At 29.4% G+C, this 6049-nt stretch overlaps 1 long non-coding RNA gene across 1 annotated transcript; it reads right to left on the reverse strand.

Moving 5' to 3' along the window:
• Positions 1-3763: 3763 nt before the first annotated feature.
• On the reverse strand, positions 3764-5184 carry LOC132938761 (uncharacterized). Its single transcript, XR_009663940.1, has 2 exons — positions 4598-5184; positions 3764-4480 (listed from the first exon to the last, which is right to left on the reverse strand). It is a non-coding gene; the product is annotated as an uncharacterized LOC132938761 (long non-coding RNA).
• Between the last annotated feature and the right edge of the window lie 865 nt (positions 5185-6049).

Below are 6049 nucleotides of genomic sequence, written 5' to 3' on the forward strand. Positions count from 1 at the left end.
AGGCTCTTAATAATATATTGTTACGTCTTTAAAAAAATATTAAAAATCCAGTCACAATTTTTTTTATAAGCATTTAAAGTTTAAATCTAGACAAAATACGTAAAAATCACAAAAATGTGTAAATTATTATGAGTTCGAAATTCCTAAATAACTATCTCTTTAAATCTAAGATTTTAAATATAATACAAGATTCCTTATGAGTTTCTCTACCTTTGTTAAAAAAAAAATGTCCATAAGAAAGTCAAATTTTTATGCGTGTTTAAGTTCATATTTTAACAACATTGGATATTCACTCGATTTCTCTTGTAGCAATTTTATTATTTAATTGTATTTCAAAAACGAATAATTTTAGATACATAAAAACTCTACTGAATGTTAATATTTTAATTTTCTATACACCATAAAACGTTGAAAATATTTTGATTTGTTTTGAGCTGTTTACGGACATTTTTAGTTTTTTTTTTTATAGTTTAATACAATTTTATTTGATATATGAATAAGCTTGAAAATGTAATACAAGGTTCCAGATATATTATATATTGTCAATTATAGAAGTTGAAAAATATTAAAAATACATAGGCACAATTTCTTTGTATAAGAATTTACAGTTTGAACTTTGACAAAATTTATCAAATTTAAAAAATAATAATAATTTTGTAATTGAAAATGTATAAAATGTTCCACTTTTATAGCTAAGAATAGAATATTTAATACAAGGTTTACATAGTAAATAAGTTATTTATAAATTACTTTATTCACAATAATATCATCAAATATATTTAGTACCTAATACCGAAGGCTGACTGACCGTCTTCGCTCGGAATCGTTTTTCTTATACAATGATACTATATCATTGAATTCAAATTTAACAATATCCATCTCAGTGACCCACTTTTAGTCTACTGTACAGCAAAGCGACACCCATTTGCCTATTTTTTTCATGATGTATTTATATACTGCCATTAAAGAAATTTTTATTACTACTAGCTACAATGCAATACATTACGGTTTGGCTTGTTTGCACCAATTTTTTTTAAAAATATTACTTCTTTAATCAATGGCAATCTTATACTATTATATAAACAAAAAAATATTCGATATTCGTGAGCCAAAACGTTACTCATGTGTGAGCAACACTATAGCTGAATAACTAAGCAAAGAACACTCCCAGTCTCAAGGAATGCTAGTTAGTTAAACTAATATATTATTTTTTTTTAAGATATATTGTACAGTATTCTCATTAGTATCGCTGGTCACTGGTCTGTGGTCAGTGATTATACCGGGTCATACTCTAGACAGTATCATATGGTATCATGGTCTATGCGGTCCGTATTATCGTATTATCGTCGTTATACCTATTCTTATAATAGCGCTCCGTCGTTTCGATGCATGTTATCACAATTGTCTTATCATTATCATTATTTTATTTAATAATTTGCAGTTTTGAGATTTTAATCTGAATTTTGATGACTATAACAATTTTTAAAAAAGTATTAGATATAAAATATTAAAACCATGAAATCTTCAAAAATAACAAAATATTTCCATATTAGCCAAAGTTCATTACAAATCATTCCAAAATCATGTCCATATGACGATGGACCACTGCTTCAACATCAAGATAAAACTTTTTAAGGGGTATGTTAAAGATACTTCAACATTCAGTTAATAATTATAATTACTTTCCTGTTTCTAAATGTTATCTATTTTTCTTATTCATAATTTAAATTGTTTGTTACTAGGTTTCGAATGCTTATTTCATTCAAAATTTTCTGACGAAGACAGGAATGAAATTAAACATTTGGTTGATTTATATTCCCCCACAATTGATAAAAATAATATTATTGCTGAACTCAAGATGTGGAAATTGAAATTGTCCTCTAGTGACTTAAACCTAACTAAAAATGGATTAGAAGCTTTACTCAATTGTGATGAAGAAGTATATTTAAATATCCATTTTTTATTAAAAATATTTGTAGTTTGCCTGTTTCAACGGCAACTTCAGAGAGGAGTTTCTCTAGTTTAAAACGCCTCAAGACCTACCTGCGTACCTAATACATTGAAAGAGGTTAGAGGCTTAATATAATAAAATTATATAATAACATATATTAACAATATAATAACATATATATTATATATATTAACAGTGTTAATCCATTTAACACTGTTGTCAATTCATCGAGACATACGCTTATCAGTTGAAGAAGTTATAGATGAATTATCAAAAAAAGCAAGAAAATTAGATTTTGTATTGTAATAATAAATAAGTATTCGATTTTGGTTTAATAAAACATTTAATCTCAAGTAATGTGTTATGTATTATAATTTTGGCAAACATAGAAAATATATTTAATATTAATAAGCTTTTATAAATCCTGGAAACTTAGTGGTGGGGGGGCGTAGCCCCCCTCAAGTTAGTAAATACGGTAAAAAGTCATATCCCCCCCCCCCCCCCCCCATGACAAAAACCTAAATACGCCACTGGTTAGTTTAATAGTTTCCATTTTTCCAAGTTATAATAGCCTCATACAAAAGTAAATTAATTTATATATTATGTATGTTTATAAAAAATTTTCTCAAAAACTGGTTTTTCTTAATTTGTTGTTGTGTTTATTCCGATTGTTTCGAAAAATACGGGTAAAGTATCAACTAAATAAAATTTTCTACCAGAAACTACCACCAAAGTTGAAAATCTTGGCATTTTTTTTTACCAAAAAAAACTAACCAAAAACACAAATCATTGTCTAGTTAAAACGTTCATTATCCCGCTAACATTCGAAAAAAATGTACTTATTGTCTTTCATACAATTATAAAATAGATGACAGTAAAGTAGATAATATATTAATATGTAATCGCAAATATTATTTGTATGATGTTTTTTTTTTATAATAATACATTTTGTATACGAAACGTATAGTAATTTAATATATTATATGTATTGATATTATTATAAAGTTTTTTTTTTTGTAAATATAATAAAATATTATGTAGGTGTTTTAATAATTTGCTGTAGATATTATATCGTACTCATAGATCTTACTGTAGCAGTATTATAGTAGCCAGTAGGTATAAAGTATGAACGTATGAAGAGTGAAGACTATAATATTATAATATTAAATATGATATTGTAATTATTTGATGAATGAATTAATGTTTTCTATATACACGTCTTTCTGTTTGAATAGTCCATATTCCAACAGTGAGTTTTTAAAAAAAAAGGTATGTAGATCAGGGCTGAATTATAAATGGTTAAATATTGAATAGGATAAAAATAAATTCAAATATCTTTACAAATTCTTATGGTTAAACACATTTATCTTATTCAAAAAATTATATTTTTAATAGAATATTATGTTTCTTATAAAGTTACAAAAAAAAATATTCACTACACGGCTACACATATAATGAGAGCTTCCATTTTAGGATATTTTTCATCAAGTAGTATGTATTTAATCACTACTAACCTGATGAAAAGCACCCAAAAATAAAAGTAACATATTATGTGGTATTAAATCTATTTTTTTAATACTATCAATACAACTATCAATTTATTTACAAAACCTTATGAGTTATGACTAATGAAAATTATCTCTTTGAAAAAATTATATTAAAAAAAAAATATAGCATGTTACTTTTAATGAATATTAATAATTATAATCATGTAAAAGAATTATAAATAATAATATGAACTTCCATTTTAGGATATTTTTCATCAAGTGGCAAGTATATATTTGATCACTGCTCACCTAATGAAAAGCACCCAAAAATAAAAGTAACATATGGTATTAAATCTAATTTTATTAATGTAAAAATACCTACTAAAATTGGGTAATTAATATAAATTCAAATTTCACTTTACAAAACCTTATGATTAATTACATTGTTTAATATAACAAATATTCATACATATAATTATGTAGTAATATAATTCAAAACATTATTTTCTTAGGTACGTAGTGTTTACAAATGTATCGTTAAGATGGTTTTCTATTGTAACCGTCGAGCAATATTTGGTATTACAAATGTTTTAAAATGTGTGAATTGAAACGTTGATGTTTGTTTATATAGCTATAATAATAATTGTTTGTATATTTCAGTCATAAAAAATATTATAACTAAAAAAAGTACACAACATAATCTGGTTATGTTGATGATCAATGTTTATAAATAAATATGTTTAATGTGTATAATAATAATAGATACAAATGTATAATATAATATAATATATATAGGTATATAATATAACAACTAATCTGCCGTCGGGGCCACCACGAATAGACGATAAAAATTCTGGTCGTAAGGAATATGCACCACACAAACCTCTCTAGAACCGAATTTGTCGCCGTTTTTCAAACAAATTCGGATCTACAGGGTAGATGTAGAGCATCACTACACCGAAGACGGACGGTTTCCAAAACCGCCGTGTGACGACGGAGATTGGTGGCCCTCTGCACAGTGCCCACGCGGCCAGGCGGCGCTCTGAAACAATACGAAAGAACACCAAACGTTGACTACATAATATTATGTGCGGAGGATAAGGCGTAATATAATAAAACTAAATAAAAAAATATTTCGGAAAAAAAAATTAAAACGCACAACGGTATAATGATGTATAGTACACAGGTCGTGTGCACGCGGATGTTGTTCGCATGACAGCTCTGCGCTGTCTGTCCGTGATTTCATCGCGTTAGTCATCGCCATCGTCCCCTTTTTACACACGACCGCGACGTGTCAACGAACTCTCTCCCTTCGCCTGGCATTACGCACGCAAAATAAAAAGGGTCGCGTACACGCGAAGGGTCTGCAAATTTTTTTTTTTTATTCTCGTTTTCTAGTATTATTATTATTATTATTATTATTCCGTTTCTCTTTCACACAACGACGGCGCGACGACGACGACCACCGCTCGCTTACTCTCTCGCGCAACGATAAATCGTTTATAGAGAAATAAAAACAAAAAGCACGACACGCGCGCAAGTTATAACGCGACACACCCCTACGCCCCCGCACCCCTCTCCGCCACTACCGAAAAGGGTGAATCGTGCGTACGCGATCAATACTCGACGATGATGGGGAGCGGAGGTGTCGCGAGGCGTTGGCGTCGACGGCGGCGGCGTCGGGCACGAGCGCCGCTGAATGCAAATTACTCAGCGCCGGGCGAGTGTACTACCCCCACCACCACCCAACGCGACCCCTACACCCACCCACCATCCCACCCACCAGCCCGTGACCAAGCCGCTGACCGCCCTATAGCTGCAGCCCTTCTCTCGCGACGCGCCTAATCTCCGTGAACGCACGCGATCCGTACGTTTATTAACCGCCACCCGGTTTCCGTTATGTATAATAAGTATACAAATAAAAAAAAAACGAACAAACCCTCGTTTATGTACATAGGTATTAATATATATATACAAATATATATATATATAATATGCATATATATATATATATATATATATGTATATATTATAATGGCCATCTGCACCCGATTCGTATAAATATAATAATATTGAGTATAATAATATAATGATATGCCAATTCGACAGTAATATATTCTATATTTAAAATGAACAATTGTATTTTATGCATGTGAGATTACGTTTGTTGAACAAAATAATAGTTTTCAATTAAGTTAAAAGTTTAGAAAATTGAAACTATAAAATACAAGTTCGAAAATATTTTTATCTTGGCGTTCGAATACTATATATATATATATATAAGTAATAATGTACAATACATATTATTGCCATGAAAATAAACTATATAAGTAATAGTGTACAACATATAGGTATAATAATATATTATCATATGAAAATATAATAAAACGTTAAGTTATAAGTGAATGTATATTGAGAAAAAATAAATAGATAAACGAATAAAAATATTGTTTAAAATTATTGAAATAAAATAAAAAAGTATGATAAGTGTTCATGCTTACCATACACAGTCGTGTAGTACGACCGGGCAGTAGCAGCAGTGGAATGAGCAGCAGTTGAGTGAGCAGCAGTGGAGTGTCCCGCTCGGCGAGTGAGTCATCACTGATGGCGA

The sequence above is a fragment of the Metopolophium dirhodum genome, chromosome 2 (genome assembly GCF_019925205.1).
Source record: "Metopolophium dirhodum isolate CAU chromosome 2, ASM1992520v1, whole genome shotgun sequence".
Lineage (NCBI taxonomy): Eukaryota > Metazoa > Arthropoda > Insecta > Hemiptera > Aphididae > Metopolophium > Metopolophium dirhodum.